The sequence below is a fragment of the Silurus meridionalis genome, chromosome 18 (genome assembly GCF_014805685.1).
Source record: "Silurus meridionalis isolate SWU-2019-XX chromosome 18, ASM1480568v1, whole genome shotgun sequence".
NCBI classification, from domain to species: Eukaryota; Metazoa; Chordata; class Actinopteri; order Siluriformes; family Siluridae; genus Silurus; species Silurus meridionalis.
The window spans coordinates 14341806-14369173 of NC_060901.1; positions in this window are offsets into that span (position 1 = coordinate 14341806).

The following is a 27368-nucleotide window of genomic DNA, read 5'->3' on the forward strand; positions in this document are numbered from 1 at the left end:
ATAGATAGATAGATAGATAGATACATACATACATACATACATACATACATACATACATACATACATACGTTCATTCATACATACACACATACATACATACAAAAATTACTTACAGACCTACATAAAAAACTAAATCAAATAAGTACTTAAATAAATCAGGACAATAAAGGAATCTGAAAATTTTGGTACATTGTCACAAAAAGTACCATTTGATTTTGATTATCGAGTGTTTGAAGGACCTCCTGCATCGCTCCTTACTGCGCCGATGCTAGATCAGACTAAACACCACATCTACTTTGCTCCACTTTGGTTCATAAAACCTTGACTTTCACCCAACAGCACATAAAACCATAAAATAGATCTATAAAAATTTCATTGCCATGTAATGCATTTAAAATTGTCGGACTCTGACAGAAGTTTCTAGCTTGTTCGGCGCAAGGACACATGTTCACTGTTTAGCAGGTAACGGTATGCTGATCAAGAGACGCCACAACACAGCATGAAAACATCATGTACCCAAGGTCATATTAATGTCACATTAATTCAGTTGTTTGAGTCATTGCGTGTGTGTGTGTGTGTGTGTGTGTGTGTGTGTGTGTGTGTGTGTTTGCAATTCAAAAATAAGAAAGAAAAGAAAAAGTTACTTGCCTCCACAAGCCTTCAGCAATAAATTTTTTTATTAAGAAAAATTTAAACAGTTAAAAAAATATATAAAAGAAAAATGAAAGGCATTTATCCGAAATTCACAAATATCATTTCATTAATTCAAGCAGTTTTAATGCCATTTGAATGACAAAAAAATATACACAAGGAGGCCTCATTTTTTTTTTTATTATTCGTGGGGGATTAAACTGACGTTTCTCAGCCCTTCACATCAAGGCAAAAAATAGTCTGATGTCTACGAATCAATTTAGACCAGGAATAAAATCTGTGTAAATATTTATTTCCTCTTGTAATGAGCAGCATTTAATGAAATTATTTACCCCAAAAAAATAAAACAAATCTAAATAATTAATAAAAAAAAACGCTGAAATACGATATTAACATAGGCCGGGATTTTCCCTCGAACCTCATTTCGGTGCATTCATGCATTATTATATTTGTGTGTAATAATTATTACGTTCTGCAATCGTTTTTTATCAGACCATATAGTGTGAAAGGCAATTGTGGAGCTGCAATTAAATCAGATGTTAATTAAATCTGATCTTGTTTTTGTACATTAATTAAGTGGCGGGTTTTAATCTAGTGTATCCGTGCACAGTGAGGTGCGATAGCAACGGAAAGGGACTCAGCTCATTTCATGCTCATAAATGCGCCTTTTATTTCGTTCAGAGCTCCAGTAGAGCAGGAAAAGCTCACTGCAACTATTGCACACTAACACACACATATGCACAGACACATGCACTGACAGAACACACACTCGTCAGATCCTCCTTCCCTAAAGGGGTCGTGTATCACCAGAAATAATTATTGCATAGATTTATTTGCTTAAATTAAAATAAAAAAAATACATTTGAAATGTAAAAGTGTGGCGATGAAATCGGATCATTATTCATATATAAGAATATTTTTTTTACATTTATTTCTTTTTCATTGTGCATTTCGAATCCTGTCAAATGGTGCGTTTTTACTTTTGTGCCATTCGAAGTGTAGTGTATAAGTGACAGAGATTCATTCAATTTGCTGATTTCAGCTCAAAAGGTTATCTGATCAGATGTGGGAGTAGTTCCTGGTAGAAAAAAAAAAAAAAAAAAGACACAAAAGATAAACGTAAAAAAAATTTCCCCTTGCGGTCAGCATTAACACACACACAAACATACACACGCATGCGCACACGTTTACACCCACATTTACACATGCAGATCCATGTGTAAGGGTCAGGATTACTTGGAAGTCTGTAAAATAGCACTGAGAATGGGTAGAAAGCTGCGCATCAGCACATTAGGCTCATTAATGCTCTCGTTTAACGCTGTGAAAATGTTGATCCTCATGGGCCTTGGATGGAAAGAAAAAAAATATGGCAGGTGTGTGTGTGTCGTAGTGTGTGTGTGTGTGTGTGTGTGTGTGTGTGTGTGTGTGTGTGTGTGTTTGAAAACTGTTGGCATTAGAGCATTTTAAATTACAGTTCAATCAGTGGAGTAGAGGAGCAGTGGAGTAGGAGGTGTAGGGAAAGGGGGGAGGAGGTGGGATCGACGGAGGGGGCGTCCTCTCTGATCCCCTCTCTGCACGCTTAGTTAATATTTCACTGGATGAGAATACGGCGGCGAGGGTGCATTTCACTCCCTGAATGCGAAGCAATCTCGCTCAGCCGACTCCGACAATAATTAGAATGGAGATTAAATAAAAATAATTAGAAAAAAGTTCATCTAGTTTGTGATGTATTAATTATGCGGCGCCGCTTTATTCCGAGTCTAATTATCTGCTTCAGTGAAAATGCCGAGATTTTTTCGCGCGACTCATAAAAATTACATTCATGTAATTATGTCAGCAATTTGGGGGGAAGTCAACTAAGCAACACGTCAGCTTTCCTTTTCTTCCTTCCTTTCTTCAAACCCCCCTTCCATCACCACCACCACCACCACCACCACCACCGGTAAAGTAAGTAACTTGGAGCTACTTATAAGGAAGTTATAAGTTAATACAGTCTCCTTTCAAGGCTGCCGGAGGAATAATGATGGTATGAGGTGAGATTATTTACTCTCGCTCACACTTTCGGCTCTCTACCACTGATTTCTCTCTCTGTCTCATCTGCTTGTACTGCCACAATGAAAACACTACCCCTTCCATTCATTCTGAGTCTGCATATGATCATTTGCATACAAATAGGGGGGAAATGTTTATTGTGATCGCATGCATACGTAAAAAAAAAAATATAAAATACAGACTTTGGTGAAGGAGTGTTCTCATTTCTCAGACTGGAGCAGGGAAGCTGTGAGACATACATGTGAAAGCAAAGAAAAGTGAGAGAACAGGCCTGGTTTGGGGAAGGGAAAAAAAAGATTGAATGCGAAGGGGGTTTATCACATTGCCGGATGTGTAGAGTAGCAGACCGGGGTTGATGAAGGAGCAAAGATGGACTGATTACACTCCGTCTGCCTTTAGGAACAGGGCCTACATTTAAAAAAAAACCTTGCTCAAGCCCCTACTGCTTTATGAACCCATTGTGTATGTCATTTTGAGGAACCTAGTTGTGTCAAAGTACTCGGCTTACCATGAAGATTAACGCCTGAAATGTGAGGTTGGTTATAACAGACTTAATCCTCCATATTTCAAAAGTTTTGCGTCCTTATAATGTCCATATCGTCGCAACGATCCCTGTGGTCCTTGTACGGTCATAGATTATCAATATATCAATGACGAAAGAAATGGGGAAAGTGATTCATCTGGGTTTTTTTGTTGTTTTTTTTATGTTTGAGTCTGTTAACAAGAAACATATCGAGCAATCAGATATTGGGAGCTGAGGTGATTAAATAAATCAAACTTGTGCCTTTCGAATTATGCATTTTACTTGATTCTGCAATGAAGTGAATTGAAAAGTGAGAAGGCAATCCTACTGATATACACACATAGCCCTTGAATTAAAAAAAGCAGAGTAAGATATTTGTATATTTTACATATACACTATATAGACAAAAGTATTGGGACAACTGAGTTTTCTAGGCATAAAATGTTCTTCCCCAAACTATTACCACACAAGTAATGCTGTAGTATGACATTTTTATCTTTATGTGTGGTACTGAGTGAACGTTCATACAACTTCACAAATAAATTCAATACTGAATACAAGCACCCTAAAAACAGGTCGATATTTCATTTTGGAACCTCCGGTAAAACTAATGTCTTATTATTTCCAGGTGCTAGCTTTACTCTAGTCCTCATGAATACATTGGGAAAAAAATTAACTTTACACACACATTTCAGTGTGGTATACTTTCCCATAATTACGCACACATTTCAGTGTGGTATACTTTCCCATTATTACGCAAATTCTGTTCTTCACCACTGATGACATCTAGACTCAGCAATGATAGCGCACATTACATAAGCAGTGCAGCATTACAGTTTACGCAGCAGACTTTACAGTGGATCTGATCAATCTATGCTCCAACCACAAAATATCCACAAAAAAGAAAAAAGCCTCTCTTAACTAATCCACCACAAGCCTGCTTCATGGGTATAATATCTACATTACATACTTCAGTGGTTAAACAAGGATGTTAAGGTGTGTCGGGACATTCCACTGTAACTACATAAATTACTTGTTAACTTTAATATAAGTTTTTATTTATATGTTTTAAGGATGACCTGAATCATAGGCTTGGAGATTAATATAAACATTTTTAAATCTTCTATCCTTCAAGTTGATTATAAATAAAATTATTTACATTTGCTGTAGAGTAATGGTCCAAAGGAATTACCGACAGGAGTACATTTGTTTGGTTTTGTGCAGTAGATTGTGCAGGGACTGCATTTTTAAGCTGTCACTATAGTCAACATTTTACAATGAATAACTGAATAATAAATGTTGAAAGTCTGAAGTTTATTTAGTATTTATATTAAAAAAACATTAATTTTTCTGCCTTTAGAATAATAAATAAATAAATGAAAAGAAAAAAATAAAGAATTTACAAATTTAACTTCTGACTAAAGAAGTCAGAAGTTAACTGAAGAAAGATATAAATTTTTTACATTTATTTTAATTATATATATATATATATATATATATATATATATATATATATATATATATATATATATATATATATATATATACAAAATAAACTTCTGACTTTTAACATTTTAATTTATTTATTATTCATTCAATTATTATTTTTAAGGCAAAAAAATGTGTTACAAAATTAAATTCACTACACAGAAGATTAAAGATATTGCTCTTAATTTCTTTTCACATTACCATTCAGTGGCCATAATGCAGCCGAATGCAAAATCAAAGTTGGCAGTGGTAGTTTATCCATAATGCAATCACAATCATTAAAAACAGCAAAAGGATAAGGAAATTCACATTGCATGCACATTAAACCTCCTGTTCTAAGCGAACATAACAAAAACACGTTTGGAAGCCCATTGAGTGAAAATATTTGACTAATAAAATATTTGTTTTATGAAAAAAGTTAATCAGATATGTAGCACCATACCACTTTTAAACCTTTTCAGAGATGATGCCACAGGCATGAGTGTAATATAGAAATGTTGTGCTCATTCAGCCGACAGGGGTGTTAGTAAAGTCAGCTACTGATGTAGACGGGGTTCAGTCTGCGTTCAAATTCAACAAGGTGTTCAATACGGTCGAGTTTAAAGATTTATAGCAGGCCACCACTCAAGATCTTCCACTGCAACCCATGTAAACCATATCGATGCTGGCTTTGTGCCCAGGGGCAATGTCATGCTGAAACAGGTTTGAATCTTTGAGTTCAGGTGAAATTTTATGTTTCCACATCCAAACACCTCTTATACAATTGTGTGCCTCCTGTTTGGGGGAAGAACCAAAAAAAGGTGGGAAAAGTCAGATGTCCATTTGTCACTTTTGTTGCATAAACAACCAAACAAATACTTACTTTATTTATGTAAAGTGGAATAGCAAAATACTAGAATAGTAGAATAGAATCAGTACTTCTAATTGCACTGTGTGCTGCATTAGACTGTACATTTAATGACCATAAAAAAACCCGTGCATAAGCATTATTTTAAAATGCATGAACATGCAGAAAATGTGAAAAGGGCTCTAGATGTGTGAATAAATGTGTCATAGTAGATTTAATAGCATTTTATCTCTCTGTGCATGTTCAGTATCTTCACATCTAAAGCATGGCTGAGGTTCAGCTTACAAGCCATGAGTTGTCATATTTTAATCAATGCTTGCAATGCAGAGTAACATTACACTACATTAATAAACTACAAATGAGAATAAAGGAAATGTGTTATTTTTTCATTTTCAGCTACTTGCAAGATTTGTTATCAGGCTGTTCAGAGCTGTATAGCATATACAAGAGCATAATATTCACAAAAAATGTAAACTGCCACACATACAAAAACACACAGAAAGTTTTAATTGCTGGGCAATGGCCACTCGGTAGTGTATTCAAACACTTGATCTGATTAGTCTGATGAGAACTGAGAAGCTTAATCACTTTAACTTTAGGAAAAATACATATAGTAGGATTTCTCAAGCAAACGAGAAAACTATGTTTAATATACGTCAAACCCTGGAATTGTCCTTTTTTTAGATATGTCAAAGGGCGCACTTTATTATTACGAATTTCCAGGAACCCCCTACAGTTCACTTAAATGGTAAAAGTGGATGTAATAATAGTTGAGTGGGAGAAACAGCACAGTTCAAACAAGGCCAAGCATCTTGCAAGCTCTTCTGAAGCTGTAGGAGGTGAAACCAGTTCATATTTGTTTAATGATGTAATAATCATTTTGGAAACATGACATTAATTCCATATGGTTGCAAAATTCTGTGAGAAGACGTCTTTCCTATTTTTTTTTTACTAATGTTTCCAACTAAACAATTACGTGCTTCAAACTAAAAATATTGTTTATTGCTGTAGATGCATCTTGTCAGTGGAAAAGGTAAAGCGTTTACTCTCATGGTTTGAAAGTGGTCCATGCCTCGTCATGGTTTCTCTAAAGTGCAGCTGGTCGCGTCTCTTGCCGAAAAAAACAAACAACTTCTGGGTTGAGGCAGTGAATATTCTGACTAGTTGGTATCATAGTATTTAGACTGATTATATAATTTATAGCTGAGAGGTGGGATCTGTGGTCCCATCCAGTTTTGCTTCATTTAACCATTTGATTTGTTAATTAAATAATAAATTGTTTAAGCAATAGATTGTGTAAAGTGCATCTGTTATATCAATAGTTTTAATACTATCTATAGTATGGCATGATCCAAAAATTCCTTAAAAAAGGCATTTAGTCCCTTGGTCAATTCCATATTATTTTTTTCTATTCCCTATTGAAGTCTTTATTCCTACTGCAAGATTTTCAGTATCCATGAGGAAGGAATGCATTCTTTTGAACTGCTTTAAAAGGAGAAAGCATGATTTTAAGTAGGAAAGGGAGTACTGTAGGTTTGTGATGGTGATAGAGGTGTATGCTTTACTCCTGCATGCTCGCAATCCCCCCTAAAACAGTTTTACCAGTCCTACCTGCTACTGGATGATTTACTAACTCTGCCCTCCATTGCAGAATGCTTGATCTATCGAACTTCCTCTCTCAAAAATAAACATTTTCAATTTTCTTTTGTCTTGCACTGTTTGCACAAGGTTGTTTGTATTAGTTATGGCAAGGACACTTTAATCCTTAGCTCTGTGTTCTGTTATGCAGCTTTATGTTGTGTGATGTAGCTTTATGTTGCTTTATTTAGCACCAGTTTTCTAAAGAAATTTTAATTTTACTGTGAATCAACTATATCTGGTTGAAATTAAAATAAAAGCTTCTTGACTTGACAAAGAATCTCATTAGCTCTCACAAAGTTTTACTAATCCTAGAGGTCACTGTTCAAATCTTGATAAAATTTTGCCTGCTTTTGCAGATATTCTGACCATTTTATACCAATCCTGCAGAAACTTTGACCATTTCATTCTGAAGAAACACCTATATCTGATGGGTTTTTTAGAAGACGCTTCTGGCATGACTGACATCCATAAAACTTCAGCAGGAGCTGGAATGTGCTGTATTTAATGGATGGCCTATCCCTCCCAGACCTACAGACATTGACCATTGCTTCAGAGTCCGCGGAAATGTTAACCGTTCCCACCCAATTCTGCATAAACTAAAAACAGACCTTTCCACACCTTCAAAAAGTTTGACCATTTTCTCCTACTCCTGCAGAATCTTTTTACCAATCCTTCCTGCTACTATAGAAAGTCTGACCATTTTTACACACTCAAAGAAATTTTTACCATTTCTACCTACCCAAAGAAGATTTTTAAATCCATTGATCCAGAGAAATTGCCTTCTAATGATAAATGTATGTCCAATCTTGTAACCTCATAAAATTCTCTCAGACCCTGATTGGTTCTATTTTCCAAAATACAAACAAAATTTTAAACAATTTGTCTTCTGACCAATATTAAGCAGTACTACATGAGCGAAAGTACATAGTAAAGGCATAGTACAGCACCAAATCTTTGTGTTTTTGTGTTTGTTTTTGTCCTACACTGTCTTGTGTTGTCTCTGCACTGTCTGTCTTGCACTGTTTGCACCAGGTTGCACACAATGCACTTTATGTGGCGAGGACACTTACTAGTCCTTAGCTCTGTGTTCTCTGTTATGTAGCTTTATGTTGTTAAATGTAGCACCAGGGTACTGGAGGAACGCTGTCTCATTTCGCTGTGTACTACGTCAGTTATATATGGTTGAAATGAATATAAAAGCTCCTTGACTTGACTTGACTTGAAATACACTGCTATATTAATTAAGAAACATTGCCCTGTTGTTCCTTTCAAGCAACAACTTTTACTTTCCTGCCTGCACGAAAGTAAACCTGTCCACTCTTGAAAATGTTTTGTTTGTTTCCCTAGAATCTCAGTTGCGATAATTATCTATAGATGATGATTTTCATAGGGGAAGCTTTGGGCATTATTAGCAAGTCCAAAAAGCCAGGATGTGTTATAGTTAATGGATGACAATCAGATAAAACATGGAGGAAAAAATTACAAGTGATCAGATGGCAAAAGTCATTAGGGGAACAGAGGTGCCAAGTTTAGTGAATCATAATGGATTGATTGACTGACTGACTATTCATCTATTAATTTGGCTTGTATAAGAGGGTTTTTATTTCCCATTCTGGCATTTTAATCTGAGATCCACATTAAACTCAATCATACACACGGGATTCCCTGACCTTCCTTGGGAACCTTATTGAGTGAAGGTCTCGATTTAACAGTTATGATGACATGAATGGTGAAATTCATTGCAGAATTAAAAAAAATATAGAAAGATTTATAGACGTCAAATCCCAACCTCTAACACACACAAACACACACACATAGTAGAAAGATCCAAACAATTCAAATGTCCTACATGCATGTCCTTTTTGGAGTATGAATGACTGCATGTTAATGTCAACCACTTTAATACATACTTAATCCAAAACATGTGAAGCACTTCCTAAAAATCCAACCGCAGTCATTCTCTCTCTTGCTCACATACACACACACACACCTTGCTGTCCAGCCTGCCAAAAATAACACAGCCCGATTGATTGTGATCAAAATGCAATGTATCAAAAAAAACCTTCCTGAAATAAAATCTTAATATCTGGAGGCCACCTTTCTATTGTTAAGCTCCAATGTCCTTCAGAAGAAGAAACCCAGACTGTATTACACTGCATGAGAGAGATATAAAGTAGAGCAGGAAAAAAATTCGAATGAAAGATTTAGGGTTCATGTTTTCTCAACATAGTTATTTAAAGTGCATTTTCTTTGGCTGCCGCTAAGGCTATCATTAGCTGATCGAAACGTGACCGTATCGATTCCTGACCCTTCGAGGCTGCAGGTTAACTCCACCAGAGTTGAGAAGTGTTCCCCGAGAGAACGTTAATTTACTAATGCATTTTTCAAAGGATCTCATGGGGGAACTGGTGTGCGCAGAGATCCTCCCATGGGACACCATGTTCATTCTCATAACACAACCCAGAACCCAGGCGCCAATCACAGGACAGGAAAGGGGACGATGCCAGAGTAAACATGCCTGCTGATGGTATCACAGTGACTGTGTTTTAAATGCAGCCCTTTGAATAAAAACTTGCTAAAGTGAATATGGGCACTTCTTCAGGATTAGGGTTCAATCTGTAAAGTCAGCAGTATTTTATTTTTAACATTGCAAATCTGTCACAGGAGAAGAAACACTGATCATGCCTGAGTAACAATCCAATTCAATTCAATTCAACTCATTTATATTTGTATGGTGCATTTAACAATGGACATTGTTTTACAGCAGCTTTACACATTATGTGGTAAGAAACAATATATAAGATTGTTCTTTATAAGTGTAAGTTTGTCCCTAATGAGCAAACCGGTGGTGAATGTGGCAAGGATAAACTCCCTGAGATAGCATAAGGAAGAAACCTTGAGAGGAACCAGACTCAAGAGGGAACCCATCCTCATCTGGGTTGCACCGAATGCCCATTTTTGAGGTGTACAGAGATAGTGGTCAAATGCAAACTGTAGTCCTGAATCATTGTAGCAGACTGTTGACATTATGTAGAGAGATCATTTAGAGTCCAAAAAATGCACCCAATCCATTTAAACACAATAATGGTTTAAAAAAAAAGAAATTAGAAAATAAAATAAACAATTGACCCGGTGATTGTATGTTCTAGAGCATTAAAAAGGATAACTGAAAATCTACAGATATTATCACTGTGGCTGCATTGCAAAAAGAATTCTCTAACAGACCCATCTGTACAATCAGCACAATCATTTCTGTGCTGATTAAAGGGTTTGGGTTCAATCTCAAAAAGGTCAGATTTTTTCTCACAGAGCTGGTAGCAACATTTGTACACTGCTTTTAAATACTAAAAGTCAGTCACAGGAAGGAATGAGGACAATACCAGAGTAAACATTTACCCCTTAAACATTTCCCGCTTAGTCATAAATAATATTCCTTAGGGGTTAAGTGTCATTGAGATGGCAGGGAAGGAGGATTTTAAGGGCAGGCCCCCTTATACAGAGTGACTTTTATTTATCTCATTCATACTACTGAGCAGCAATGGTGCTGGTGTTTAGGGGCCCAGAACTGGCAGCTTGTTGTGGCTTGGATTTGAGCTCATGACCTGCGAGTCCAAAGTCCAATGCCTTGCTCCAAGCTTCCACATCCCCACCTCCCAATTTTTTTCCACCATCTGCCATAATACAGTCATCAATACATATATTTTTGTAATTATACCTCTTAAGAACAATGCCAACATAAACATGTATTCTGATAGCACAGCTGTTTCTATAACACTCATTTAAATCCTGCAAGGAATGCTTCAAACATCATTATAGATGTTAATTCGTGGTTAAGGTTCAGTCATAATGAGCTGAAAGGGCAGTGTATTTCGTTCAAACGTTAAGCAATAAGTAGACCTGGTATAATTTCTCTTGCATAATTGTTATTGATATCAGTCTGACTGAAAGCGGTTCCACCATATGGAGGATACGGTGGACCTGGATGATTGACAACTGATTATGATATATTAATTAAATTGTGTACAATTTAATTCAAAGGTCCTTACAGTAATCTCTCACAGTGAACCATGTACACCTCTTCAAGTCAAGTCAAGAAGCTTTTATTGTCATTTTAACCATATATAGCAGACGCAGTACACATTGAAATGTAACAACGTTCCTCCTGAACCCTGGTGCTACATACAACAATCACAAACAACAGAAAACACAGGGCTAAGGACTAGTAAGTGTCCTCGCTACATAAAGTGCATGTGTGCAAAACAAGACTTTTTTTTTTGTTTTTGAAGGTGGGAGGAGCTGGAGAACCTGGAGGAAACCTAAATAGTAAAATCATAAACAGAGGGAAATGTAGACTGTGTAAAAAAAAATTAATAAATTAAAAAACAGGTATTCAACCATAAAGTGGTTAAAAAAGTCGAATTACAAAACAATAATTAAAAAAAAGAATTAGATAGGATAAAAATTAAATCTCAATAAAATATGGAAAAGTTTCATATATGTTTCCATGTACTATGACTTATTCCAAATGTTCCTAATAAAGTGCAGCTGTGTACAATATATGCAATTGATTGTGCAATATATGCACATGGGCAAAAAAAAAAAAAGTTTGGTGTTGTTCTGTTTGAGAGCCCAAAATTGCCTTCAGGAACAAACTCACCCTCATTGCCTTTAGACAACGATTTAATGAATATGGAATACTTTGTACCTTAGTGTAAATGTACACCCATTCACATTTGCAATTTAGCCAAACCAAACTTTTGGCAGGTTTTTGGAAGTGGGAGGATCTGGGGAACCCAGCGGAAACCTTAATGGACAAGGGGAGACTATCCCACCCAGAGGGTAACCTATGCTGTGAAGTTTACTAGAAAAGTGTGACAAATGAAATGAGTTATACACAAAAAAAAAAAAAAACGTTCTTTCGGCTTCTCCCATTAGGGGTCGCCACAGCGGATCATCCGCATGTTTGATTTGGCACATGTTTTTAGGCTGGATGCCCTTCCTAACGCAACCCTCCCCATTTATCCGGGCTTGGGACCGGCACTGAGAGTGCACTGGCTTGTACAACCCTAATGGCTAGGGTTGGTTCCCTGACCGGGGACCGAACAATGTATACACTATGGAAATAAAAATAAATAAGAACTTTCTATAAAAATAATAAACCTTTTTATCCCTGTAATGTTTATTGCAAAGGTGTTTTTACTTAAAAAAGCATGTTTGCAATGTTTGCATTGTCAGATTATGAGAATTTTATTACATTATAAAGAAGAATGATATTGAATGAAATAATAATATATTATTTACAGCCTTATAAAAACATCACCAGTCACCTCTGGTTATCAAGAAGATGACCTGGCTGAGTTCCTGGAAGTTCATTTTGGATAGCTCAGACTCAGCCAAACAGAATGTAAATAAAAACAATTCCTGACGTCGCCCAAGCCCCCACTCCAAAAGAATGACCTGAACGCCTAACCCCGAACTAAATTAACACATTATAGGGGTCAAAGGTTAGTCAAGCTTCCTGTCTGGACAGAAAAGGCTGTCTGGCTGCTACTCTTAGCTTACTGTAGAGACTACTTAGCTTAGAGACTACGAGTGACCAAGCTAAGGGCCAAAATGGTAAGAGGAGAGTCTCTTCCCTTCTACAAACTTTAATTCTCAAGCCCGCTGTATAAATACACTCTGAATTATAATCAAACAAAAACATACACATTTTTCTGCATTGACACAACCCCCTAGTGAGTACGACCTCTAAAAGCTTCCTCTCTACAGAAAGTCTGTAAACAGTTCCTCCTTCTTTCAGCATAAATCAACTCAACCCCTCTGTCTCCATCATTTCTTTTAAGGAAAAAGGAGTAGATGTTGTAATGGATATACTGTATTACAGTTCAAACTCTTTCCCCTGTCACTGCAGGCTAAAACAGAGAAGAAACAGGAGTTGTGTTTGGATAGAGGCCTGCACGGGAGAAAGTGATACTCACTGGCCGATATTTATTGAAGCCATTTTGCTTTATTTACACTAATGGACTAGTGAATGGTGCATTAGAGGAGCTTTCATGTCCTGAGCCGAGGTGTCAGTCGCGCTATGTGAGGGCCTGTGTGCGGTATGTCATTAACACTGCGCTCTGTCTCGCCTCAGGCACCATTCCACATTTAGACGTCGCTTTGACATTTTTTTACTTTTTAAGCTTTTTAGGAAATGTAAGCTGACCTTACTTTACCAGTGTACGACAGCCTAGACAACCAACCAAGAAATTACAATCACACACACAACCCTTTCCAACACACATACACTGCCTTGTTTTATTCTTTTATATTTCAATCAAGCTTGTGACAAAGTGACAGGGAACATTTCTATGACATTGCAGGAATCTCATAATTGCAATATGTTGTTAGTATTCTGCACATGAATTGGGGCAGATTCATGCTCATATTAATACCAACTACAAGACTTAAGTATCTATAAACTATAAGGTTAGGCAATAGAGTGGCTATAAATAATGATATTTAAAAAAAATAAAAAATAAAAAAAATAATTTTATATATATATATATATATATATATATATATATATATATATATATATATATATATATATATATATATATATTTATTCACGATGTCCTTTCTTTTTATCAGATATAAAAAAATAAACTTATTTAAAAATCAACCAAAATCCACCATGATGCGCACATCCGGCAATTAAAACCATTTGTGTGGAAACATAGCAAAAGTTTTGTTTGGTGTCCTGATGATTCGCGTCATTTAAAACACAATAATTATTTAAAAACCTTTACAAGAATATTTTGTCTTCATGCTCTACAGTCCCTGACAAAAGTCTTGTCGCTTATCTATTTTGTAGAAACACCTGCTATTAACCTGACTTTTAATTAATCAATTGGTATTAGAAATAGCTCATATGAAAAGCTAAAAGCCTTCCAAATGATGTTTAATGCACTGAAATAAATTAGTTTCACTGAAAAAAGATTTATCATTTAATCAAGACAGAAAGGTCAAATTTTGGCAAGACAAAAGTTTTGTCACCTATACAGAAATTGAACAAATTTACTGCAAATTCAAAAATATGTCAGCAAATTAAGGCTGTAACCCTTTGCTCTCTATCTGCTGACTGTCCTTATGTCTGGCGGATATATGCTGGTATTTTTCTACATTCTGTGAAAAAACATTGTAGGAAGCCAATTTTATTACTAATTATATGTGTGTTTAGATCTTCGTAGAATGATCATTTATATTGGGAACTACAATAATAACTTATTAGACACCTAATAATGTGGGATAAATATTTTCATATACACATTTTCAGTGCATGTAATGTATTGTTCACTTTACATGCTGTCACATAATGTACATAACTAGCTTTATATAAATTGTGTCCCTTGAAAGTTTGTGAAACATTTGCATGCTCTATAATTCTGCAATAAATTAGATTTAAACAATCTTTTGAACAAAAAGTAGTAAAATTGTATTAAATCAAATATGAATAAGAAATTACCAATATTATTTTATGTCCATTTATTTTTTAAATATTTATTTTTTAAATGATTACATATCTGTGAATGGCAAAAATATATATAAACTGTTGCTTTCTTGTGTTACCTGATACTTTTGAGATTCCTATTTGTATTTTTAGAGACTGTTTGTTTTTTCTTTTTTCTACCTGATGAGGATCAACAACACTTGAGGTCCTCCATAGTTTGTTCCCTTACACAAATTCACAAATACATCTTGTAAAGATCCCTCACATTTAATTGCCTTCTCACTGAAACACCTGACTCTAATTTGCCCTTCAAATAAATTTACTGCTAATCCTAGAGATATTTCTGTCACTCACAGACATGTGATTTTGGGCCATGAACCTAAATAAATAAAAGACTATATATATTTATATATATATATATATATATATATATATATATATATATATATATATATATATATATATATATATAAAAATAAAAGTATAATGTTTTTTTATTTTTACTGTAAGTATAGTATTTTTATGTTAGTTTAATTGGGTTCTTTTGGTCAACTCTCAAAACGTGTGAAAATTCACAAACTTTTAACCACCACTTTAACTAAAGGAAACATATTGTAAAACACTGTTTATAAAAGTTAAAACTTCAAATTTCACTTCACTTTATCACAATCCAAAGACATTAATAGAAACATGAATAGTCAGATTTTGAATGATAACAGAAAAACATCTGGTATCTGATTATTAGTAATTGTTATGGAGCTGTATGTTTTGGAGGTGATGGAGGTCAAAAACTTGATAGTGGAGTCAACTTTTTAGTTAAACTTTTTAAAAGCAGTTTTTACAGAAAGAATAGTCAATTTGGCAGCATCAAACAATGAAGAGTTGAAAATATTTGCAAAGCCAGACTTTAAATTTGATATCAAATCTTTAAATCATTAGCATGATTCGACCTGCGCAAGACTAGAAGACTAAATTTCCCTTATTCTACCTTTTCCCCAAAAAAATTTAAAGTAAAGCAAAAATAAAGAAAAAAATTGTAGGACAGAAGATTCCAAGGACTGCTATTGCTTTTTAGAAGCATTAACAAAAATTATATTTGACATTTGGTCAGAAGTATAGGATATAGCAACTTATTTTTTATTTCTGAGATATTATTATATTATATTATATTATATTATATTATATTATATTATATTATATTATATTATATTATATTATATTATTATTTCTATTAATTTTTCTTTAATGTAGCTACATGTTTTGATGTCACTACAGTTCTTGTAAAGATTTTATCTAACAGCTAAAACTACAGTTTATTGACTACATTAATTTACATTTTTGCTGAAGTATTATTGTAGCAGTTTTAATTACAATTTAAAAGATTCGATTCTATTCAATTAAATTTTACTTGTATCTATCATAAACTAGTCTCTTTACGTTTTTTCCAAATGAGCGAGCCAGTGGCGACAGTAACAAGGTAAAACTCCTGAGTTGGAATGAGAAAGAAACCTTGAGAGGAACCAGACTCAGATGGGCATCCGTGCTCATCTGGGTGACACTGAATGTCCATTCTTTATCGTTCCATCATTATTGAAGTTATTTCTTTCACTGATGGAAACTTCAATGTATAACCGTTCAATTGCAGCCATATGCCACTGTAGCAGACTGTTTAGATTTAATACAGTCCAACTTCCTGGATCCATCTTCCTAGTTCTTCATGGTCCTCCACAATAACCTTATAGATCAAATCTTAAGAACGTTTATGAGGAACCATCTTTAGGTGCAGCGAGTAGTCTTCAATTGAAGAGAACTCCAACCAGAGGTGAAGTGAGAATGAATCAGGCAGGTCCGGAAAGAAAAATGGGACGAGATCACTGGTACTTTAGGAGAAACAGTAGATAAGGTAAAAGAGAAAACATGGCTTTTATATATTTGCATTTTTCTGAATAATAGCTTAACAGTATCTGAACTTCAGTTTTTCTTAAGGCCTAATGATCTTCACTGATGTACCATAATTGACTGATTTTAAAGAAATAAAAAAAAAACTGTCATTATTTTTTTAATGCAGATAAAACACAGGCAATGGACTGCAAGCTTCATTGAGAAGGAATCTTGCATACAGGACTCGGAGACAGTGTGAGGAAAACCCCGACCGAGAGAGGGGAAGAGAGGCAGACGGAGGGATAAGGGAGGAAAGATGGATCAGCGTAAAGAGAGTCAAGTGAGTAGGACAGAAAAAGTAAAAGCTGCTGAGGAGGAAAGTGAGCCTTGTCAATTATTCATCAATTGCCTTTGATCACAGGCAACCATGGTTTAGTGTTCGAATGCATGGGCTACTTCATAGTGTGTGTGTAAAGAGAGAGAGAGAGAGAGAGAGAGAGAGAGAGAGAGAATTTGCTCTCTATACTTCATTACCCAAAGTTTTAAGAGTAGGTATGTGCAACTTTTTTTTATCACTAGGTGTGTGTTTGTGTGTGTGTGTGTGTGTGTGTGTGTGTGTGTGTGTGTGTGTGTGTGTGTGTGTGCGTGCGTGTGTGTGTGGGAGGGGGGTTGGCTGGCTTTTCATTAGCACTGGCTAAATCCACCAGGGAAATCTCAACCATGCCCAAGTCTTTGAAGTCTCACAAAGGTAGTACTGTACTTTTTTCCCCTACAAACACTTAACAAAGCGTGAAAAGAACACACACATTCTATTACACACACACAGCTCACAAAACATTTCAGCAAGGAGGCGTGTCTGTGTGTGATGCCATGTGTGTGTAGGTAGCATTGATTTGTGTTGCCTCTTGGCCAAGATTGCATTGAGGTCAAAAAAGACAAAGAAACAAATGAAACAGAAACAGGAACTTTGGGCCTTTAGCACACACACACACACACACACACACACACACACACATACACACACACACACACACACACACACACACAAAACGATTACATGCTATCTGTTGCTTAGACCCTAACACAATGCAGGAGGTAGCCAACAGTAGCTGGGCCTTTTTGTGTGTGCATGCTTTGCTTGTAGATATTTGTGCTTTATTGTGTTTAAATAAAAAAAAAATGTGATTGAGAGATGGGTGGAGAGGAAAGAGTTAAAAGGCAGATAAACAGTGCTGTGCTGGTTGAGTAAGGGAGCGATGGAGCCTGTGGAAAACACAGGTAGAGTGAGAGAAAATGAAAGAGAGATGAAGAAGGATGGGGGGGAGCACAGACAGTTGAGTCATATTTCATTCCTGATTCGAACTGACAAAGTGTTATTGGAGGGATCAGTCTGTGCAGCATTGTTTGCTTTAGCGAGTCACACGCAGATTTATAATGGCTGCAGAACATTAGCGCAATCGGAAGTGCACTAGCTGCAGAGAAAAAAGAGAGAGAGAGAGAAAGAGAGAGACAGAGAGAGAGATGGAGAGAGTAGTGGACGAGGGATTAAAGTCAGAATAATGGAGAGACTGGGTGAGGTCAAACACGGAGTAAATGTATCACCAATGGAAGCCGAGAATATGGTGACAAGTATAAGTATTGTTCCTCACATTCTTATGTTGACCTTTGACCTTGGATTCAGATGATGACAGATCCAGCTTTGAGTTCTAAAATTAATAAACAGCCAAGCCGAGCAACACATGTTATAAAGACCGTAGCCTAACATATGTTTTTATAGTTAATGGACAGCGAGTATGTGTGTGAGTGTGCGATTTTGTGTGTGTGTGTGTGTGTGTGTGTGTGTGTGTGTTTGTGTGTATGTGTGTGATGGGAGTGGGGGGGGTGGTTTAGGATCCAGCCAACTGTATTGTGCTAACCTCAGCATGAACCTAAGCTCTTTCTCTCTGTTGGAGAGAGAACGGGTGTCCGGGGATCAGCGAGTGTGTGTCTGTGTGTCTGTGTGTGTGTGTGTGTGTGTGTGTGTGTGTGTGTGATTGTGTGTAGCGATGTTGTGCTTGGCAGGCCCATCAGCATTGCAGACCATAAGCTGTAGAAAATGTATTGAGCATAATCCAAAGTTCCGTTGACACTGTACTTAAAAGTTCGACCGACGAGACCATAAACGAGTCAAAACAGTTACTTTATAATAATTTTACAACTGCAGGTGGGAAAAAAGAGGATATGAAAGAAAGTTATGAAAGTCACATGTGTTTTGCACAGGTAATGGAGCATAGCTAGTGTGCCTGAACAGCTCAATTGAAGATGAAGCAAGGTTTTTTTATCTTCCCTGGAGATTTTCCTAAGATTCAATTCCTCGCTTTTACACACTTTTACACAAATTTGTTTTAATTACAGAAAAAACATTCCACCATGAATGACTTATGTATATTCGGTCAAAATGAATAGGATTTTTAGTGCCACAATGCTATTTGACTTCCTTGTTATAATGATGACCTCAGTCATGGGACCTAATTTTACTGTAAAAAGTGCTACTTTTAACTCTACCTATAACAAGGTATCACCAGAATTGACTCCTGGGTGTTTCAGTCTTAATCAAATCGTAAAAATGTGCAGCAAAGAGTCAAGAGAGGAACCAGTGCCCCGTGTTCCTGTCTCTTTCTTCTCTTTGGATCTCCCCGATTCATCCCGATTCTCCATCTCTGGATTGAGTTCTCTTCAATTGGAGACTGTTGTCCATATCAACAGTCTACAGATCCATGTACCTGCCGAGCAACTTAAGAACTTTGAGAATGGATTTTGACTGCAAATATCTTCTTATTCTTCTTTCGGCTGCTCCCATTAGGGGTCGCCACAGCGGATCATCCGTCTCCATACCACCCTGTCCTCTACATCTGCCTCTTTCACACCAACTACCGCCATGTCTTCCCCCACCACATCCATGAACCTCCTCCTTGGCCTTCCTCTTTTCCTTCTACCTGGTGGCTCCATCCTCAGCATTCTTCTACCAATATAATTCATGTCCCTCCTTTGCACATGTCCAAACCATCTCAATCTCGCCTCCCTCACCTTGTCACCCAAACATCCTACATGCGCTGTCTCTCTAATAAACTCATTTCTAATCTTGTCCATTCTCATCACTTTCAACGAAAACCTTAACATCTTCAGCTCTGCTACCTCCAGCTCCATCTCCTGTCTTTTACTCAATGCCACTGTCTCTAATCCATACAACATCGCAGGTCTCACCACAGTCCTATAAACTTTCCCTTTAATTCTTGCAGATACTCTTCTATCACAAATCACTCCCGCCACTTTTCTCCACCCACTCCACCCTGCCTGCACTCTTTTCTTTACTTCTCTAACACACTCTCCATTACTTTGCACTGTTGACCCCAGGTCCCTGAACTTCCCCACCTTTTCCACCTCTTCTCCCTGCAACCGCATCACTCCACTGCCCTCCCTCTCATTCACACACTTACTCTGTCTTACTCCTACTGACACTAATTCCCCTTCTCTGCAACGCATATCTCCACCTCTCCAGGATCTTCTCAACCTGCTCCCTACTCTCACCTCAAATCACAATATCATCTGCAAACATCATAGTCCAGGGAGACTCCTGTCTGACCTCGTCCGTCAACCTGTCCATCACCACTGCAAACAGGAATGGGCTCAGGGCCGATCCTTGATGCAGTCCAACCTTCACCCTGAACCAGTCTGTCGTACCTACTGCACACTTCACTGCCGTCACACTGTCCTCATACATGTCCTGCACCACCCTCACATACTTCTCTGACACACCTCATACAATACCACAACTCCTCTCTTGGCACTCTGTCGTATGGTTTCTCTAAATCCACAAATACACAATGCAATTCCTTCTGTCCTTCTCTATACTTCTCCATCAACATCCTCAAAGCAAATAAGGCATCTGTGGTGCTCTTCCTCGGCATGAAACCATACTGTTGCTATTGTGTGACTGATCAAGTTAATTCCCCTGTAGTTACTGCAAGACTGCACATCTCCTTTATGCTTAAAGATCGGTACCAGCACACTTCTTCTCCATTCCTCAGGCATCTTCCCACCTTCCAAAAACCTGTTAAACAACCTGGTCAAAAACTCCACTGCCATCTCTCCTAAAGATCTCCACGCTTCTACCGGTATGTCATTTGGTCCAACCGACTTTCCACTCTTCATTCTCTTAATCGCTGCTCTCACTTCCTCCTTACTAATCCTATCTACATCCTGCTTCACCAACTCCACATCGTCCAACCTTCTCTCTCTCTGATTTTCCTGATTCATCAGCTGCTCAAAATACTCCCTCCACCTTCTCAACACACTCTCCTCACTAGTCAACACATTTCCCTCTCCATCCTTTACTGCTCTTACTTGCAGTACATCCTTCCCAGCTCAGTCCCTCTGCCTGGCCAATAGGTATAAATCCTTTTCTCCTTCCTTAGTGTCCAACCTCTCATACAGCTCCTCATATGCCTTTTTCTTGGCTTTTGCCACATCCCTCTTTACCTGCTGCCGCATCTCCTTGTACTCCTGCTTACTTTTCTCAGAACTCTGTCTATCCCACTTCTGTTTTGCCAACCTCTTTCTCCTTATGCTCTCCTGCACTTCCTCATTCCACCACCACGTCTCCTTGTCTTGCTTTCTATTTCCAGATGTCACACCAAGTACTTTTCTAGCTGCCTCCCTCATTACTCCTGCAGTAGTTGCCCAATCATCACGCACCTCTTCACCACCACCGAGCCTCTGTCTGACCCCTTCCCTGAACCTCACACTACACTCTTCCTCCTTAAGTTTCCACCATCTTATTCTTCTTTCAGTCCTTACTCTTGAGTCTAGATCTTCTCAAGGATGCCTGAGGATAGGCAAAGGAGTGTGCTGGTATCGATCTATAAGAATAAGGAGATGTACAGACCTGCAGTATCTACAGGGGAATTAAGTTGATCAGTCACACCATGACGTTATGGGAAAGAGTAGTGGAAGCCAGGCTAAGAGAAGAGGTGACCATCTGTGAGCAACAGTATGGTTTCATGCCGAGGAAGAGCACCACAGACGCAATATTTGCTTTGAGAATGTTGATGGAGAAGTATAGAGAAGGTCAAAAGAAGTTGCATTGTGTGTTTGTGGATTTAGAGAAAGCGTATGAAAGGTGCAGAGAAAGGAGTTGTGTTGTTGTATGAGGAAGTCAGGTGTGTCAGATAAATATGTGAGAGTGGTGCAGGACATGTATGAGGAGAGTGTAACAGCAGTGAAGTGTGCAGTAGGAATGACAGACTGGTTCAGGGTGGAGGTTGGACTGCATCAAGGATCAGCTCTGAGACCTTTCCTGTTTGCAGTCGAGATGGACAGGTTGACGGACGAGGTCAGACAGGAGTCTCCATGGACTATGATGTTTGCGGATGATATTGTTATTTGTGGTGAGATTAGGGAGCAGGTTGAGAAGAGCCTGGAGAGGTGGAGGTATGCGTTGGAATGAAAGTCAGTAGGAGTAAGACAGAGTACATGTGTGAATGAGAGGGAGGGCAGTGGAGTGGTGCTGTTGCAGGGAGAAGAGGTGGTGAAAGTGAAGGTACAAAGTAATGGAGAGTGTGTTAGAGAAGTGAAGAAATAGTGCAGGCAGGGTGAAGTGGGTGGAGAAGAGTGATAGCAGTAGTAATTTGTGATAGAAGGATATCTGTAAGAGTGAAAGGGAAAGTTTAAAGGACTATGGTGAGACCTGCGATGTTGTATGGTTTAGAGACAGTGGCATTGACTAATGACAGGGGGTGGAGCTGGAGGTGGCAAAGCTGAAGATGTTGAGATTTTCCATTGGGGAGTGACGAAGATGGACTTGATTAGAAATACGTTTATTAAAGGGACAGCACATGCTGTGCGTTTTGGAGACAAAATGAAAGAAACCCAATTAAGTTTGGACATGTGCAGAGAAGGGACATGGGGTATATCAGTAAAAGAATACTAAAGAAGGAGCTGCCAGGAAGGAGAAAAAAAGGAAGGGCAAGGAGGAGGTTTATGGATGTGATGAGGGAAGACATACAGGTAGTCCGTTTGAAAGAGGCAGATGTAGAGGACAGAGCGGGGTATGGAGACGAATGATCCGCTGTGGCGACCTCTAACTGGAAATTCCGAAAGAAGAAGAAGATATTATATAATGAACATGGATTTGGATTGTAGTTAATATAAATTTTGATACAATGGCTTAGGACTACAATGACCATAAACAGTTTTTCAATCAAGTCTTCATCAGTGAACAGTTGATAACCTTAACAATGATGAAAATATAATGAATGGCCATTCGGTGCCACCCAGATGAGGATGGGTTCCATTTTCAGTCTGTTTCCTTTCAAGGTTTCTTCTTCATACCATCTCAGGGAGATTTTCCTTGCCACAATCACCACTGACTCACTCATTAGGGATAAACTTACAATAAACACTCTCCTGTCAGTTATAGCAACAGTAACCAATCACAGCTGTCCGTAAGCTCATGAATGCGGAAGATGGAGGATCGTGCTATTTTACTGAATGTGTTTTTTTGCCTTGTGATGCTGAATCAGGAGTGGCTTGAAAAGACGAGGAGGTTGACTTGACGCATCTCAAAGAAAGCACAAGACCCTATTTGTCGTGAAATACAGGAGAGTTATCAGGTGTGTGCTATATAGGAAAGTGCCTGGGCTAGAGGGTTCAGATAGATGGTATGTGTGATACTCAGAATAGACAGAATAAATTAGTATCATATAGCAGCACATATTAAAAAAATGGTTAAAAAAGTAACTGCCTGTATTTTTTCCCCATGTTGACTTAATAAAAAAACTTCCTTTCACATAGTTTAAGGAAGAACACATTGTGTTCAAGTGACAGCATCACAGAATTTCCCTTTAATCGTACGCCGGGCCTCTCAGATTATCAGATGACACCTAAAGGTGTGAAGGTGCGTGGGTTCATGCAGGTCACAGGTTCACTAAAAGGACAGAGTTTTAGTAAATTATTATCTATTTATCTATATATCTGTCTATCTAGAGCTGTAATCAAATGTATGCAAAACTACATCTAAGAAAGAACGAGGTTTTAAAGAAGTATGTGCAATTAAGCTCAGGATGAGAGAAGTCCAGACCTCATACCCTCCTCATGAAGTTTCCGGTAAAGGAAAAGGCTTCATTTGAAATATCACTGTTCTATAAATAGGCCACTATCTGCACGATTGCCACACTGGGTTCTAGAAAATGTTGTGTAACTTTTACATGTAAATTGAACTGGATAATTTGGTTTCATAGTTTCATATTCTCTCCAGCAGATTATTAAAGAGACTGTGAGGAAGCAGAGTCTTAAAAGAGTAGGATCTGATGCCTCCTAAAAGTTACCAAATGGAAAGAGATAAAGAGTGTAAGGCTCGTGTGTGTTCTGCTAAGTGTATAGATATGGAGGTGTTTGCATGTTGATTGTAATTTCACTGTATTTCTATGTTATGTCAACTGATGGCTGGAGACAATTTTCTCCTAAGGGAGACAATGAAAGCAAATCAAAACAAATTCAATCAAATCAATCTTTTTTTTTTATTTTATTTTGTACTGCCACATTGATGTAGTGCCTTAATTCACTTTATCTAACACATGGGGCTAAACGGATGTTCATGTCAAGTGGATAATATAGAATAGGGATTTGCACTGCAGATATGAGGCCATAGTACATACCAGAGGTTTAAATCATAGACAGACAAAATGAGTAATTTGCACTATTATTACAATCTTACAATTTATTGATAAACCCTTAAACTAGATCCGATCTGAGCCTTATGTCAGTTCCAGAGCTGTTGGATAATATTCAGTGATTCTCAATCGGCTCCACTTCATTTAATGCAAAGTGTCTAATTACAAATGATATCATCAGCAATAACCTGAGAGAAAAAATATTTCTATAGCACGATTAAAGGAATTTGAAAATTTCTTTGCAAATTATTTAGCATACGTTCCTTTTTATTTTGGGCTACACTTTTTTGTTCAGTATAAAACTATATACTTCTGTATAGTGTATGTCTAAATACATTAAAAACAACCTGCTAGACTGTATAGTGTTGACTGCCTCTTTTTTGGGGTTACTTTACTAATAAATTGTGGCTAATAAATAATACATTAATAATAACTAAATTGTAAATAATAAATAATAAATTGTAGTAATAATTTGTTGCTTAGGTTATGTGAGATTTCCTCTCTACAGACTTTTTTCAAAGGTTATGTAAGATCAAAATCATGGGGTGTCATCTTAATATTAAGCAAAAGGAATAAAAATCAAGAAAAATTGCCAAGACTAATAAACTGTGTGAATTTTAATATATTCTGTGGTTGATCTTTTTTTACTGCAAGTAAAAAAAATTAATTCTCCCGAATAGACAATCGACATGCATACAGTGTCTCTATGGTATGTACCGTAGAATACTTTATTATAGTATATATTAAAATGTTTGTGAGGAGAGAGACATGTAGTGAATAAGTCACTTTTATTTCTTGCTCAATTCTGTGGGGAACATGTTTCAGGCCTTTTTCTGTTGTGATTTTCCTATTAAAATGTGGTTTTAATGAAATATATAAAATATTAGCTCTTTTGTACTCACTGAACATGCTGTGATCTACTGTATATAAACAAAGCTACACATATTGACAAATGTTTGTGGTTTCATATCTGTTTTTTGAACATCCCATTCTACATTTAGTCACTATTTGCTGCTTAAATAACTTCCATTCTTCTGGGATGATGTCTAGATTTTGGAGTCATTTAGCCACAAGGGAGGTGTTAGTAAAGTCAGGTAATGATGTAGGTGAGGTAAGGTGGACTGGGATGCAGTCAGCATTAGAATGCATGAGAGCTATACAGCAGGCCACTCAAGATCTTTCACTCTAACCAATGTAAACCATATCTTCACAAAGCTGGCTTTGTGCACTGGAACAGGTATGGGTCTTTAGTTCAAATTAAGTGGAAATTAATTAATTGTGCGGCATCCAGTGACATCCTTTACAATTGTGTGTTTCCAATTTTGTGATTTTGTGAACCATATATTGCTGGTATAAAAGTCAGATGTCCCAATACTTTGGTCCATAAAGTGTAGGTCTAAGTAAACTCAGGTCCAACACACTCAAATACTTGCTAGACTGCATGCTAGACAACTGTAGGGTGTTGACTTCCTCTTATGGGGTTTAAAAATGTATTCAATTGTAGCTTAGGTAGTGTGTGATTTCCTCTCTACAGACTTTTTTTTCGAGGTAGCCAATTATTAATGTCATTTTAAATGCATATGGGTTTAAATAAACATCACATCTTTTTTTCTGAAAACCTCCTGTATGTTATTATTCAAATCTCCAACTAAAATCCATCTAAAAACTTAAAAAAGCTCAGAAATATTGCATCAAAATGGCTGATTAAAAATTTTAAGGACGTTTTTAGATTTTTCTTTGTTTTTCTCTGAGAAAACACCCGTTAAAACTGTGCATGTGAGTTGTGTGTAATGAATCGGAAGTGCCACCAGAATAATGGCAATAAAATCTATTATCAATTTAGTAAATTTTTGTATAACACTGTGCATAACAATGGACATTGTCTCAAAGCAGCTTTACAAAGATAAAGGTAAAATATCTTGAGACATTTCATCTGGCCTGTCACATCCATTTAAGTAAAAACAGATGGCACACACACACACACACACACACACACACACACACACACACACACACACGCAGACATAACATTAAGTCCAGAGGGACTCTATGACAAAGCTCGGACTGTTTTCGCACCTGCCGCGTAGAATGAATCTTACAGATGGACACATCCATACACACACACCCACCCACACGCCAAGGAAAGAGAATCCCCTCACTACATCAAGTTCATGCAATGGTCGTGACCGTGTGCGCAAAGGTACGTGTGTGTTCTTAATTGGAAAGAGGAGCATGCTCCACAGGTGAGCACTGCTGAATGGCGCACCTGTGTCATTGTCAGTCGACCTCTGAACCTTCACCCTCGACCTGTAATTGTAGCGCTGGTGCACAGGGCCTCAGAAGGACCAGTCTGGCATTCTGCTACTTCTGTATGTGTGTTTACGTGTATGGAATTGTGCGTTAGCAGGCTTTTATCATTTAGGTCATGGGAACAACATCTGGGAAGAAGCTTCATCTATTTACTGCCACTCGATGTCTAACACAGACACGGCAAAACAAAGCATTGGACGGAAACCTTAAAAATCACACAATGCAATGCTCACTTCAGAGAAGGGGGGGCGGGGGTGAAGAGGAGAAGATCTCACACACACACCACAGCTGCTCAAGCCATCAGTGCGTGTATCTCCCGTACTTGACAACGACCCATGTCTCATAACAGTCACTAGCCCTTTGCCTTCAGCAACCGTTTGACCGTGTGTGTGTGTGTGTATGTTGTTATTGTTGGCGTAATGAGCGCTGACGGAGTTAAAGGGGTGGCGAGTCAAGGGAATAATCTGCAAGTCAACACTCACATTAACTCCTAATGGAGCTTTTCTCCCCCGCAGTCAAAACATACACACAGACCTGCATACACACACACGCAACTGAACCACATGTCCACAGAGTGAGGTGCTAAGTGGACATGTCATCTCAAATTGGAACTTTATTTTATAAGCGTCTCTTTCTTCCCACACTTCTCCCCCTTTTTCACAGAAAGTTTGACCCTCAGCACCACTTGCACATCCTAGGAGGCGTGGTGTTTCTTTGGAACTTGATTACAGCAAGTGGTTGAATATGATTATCGGCTACATTTAAATGATT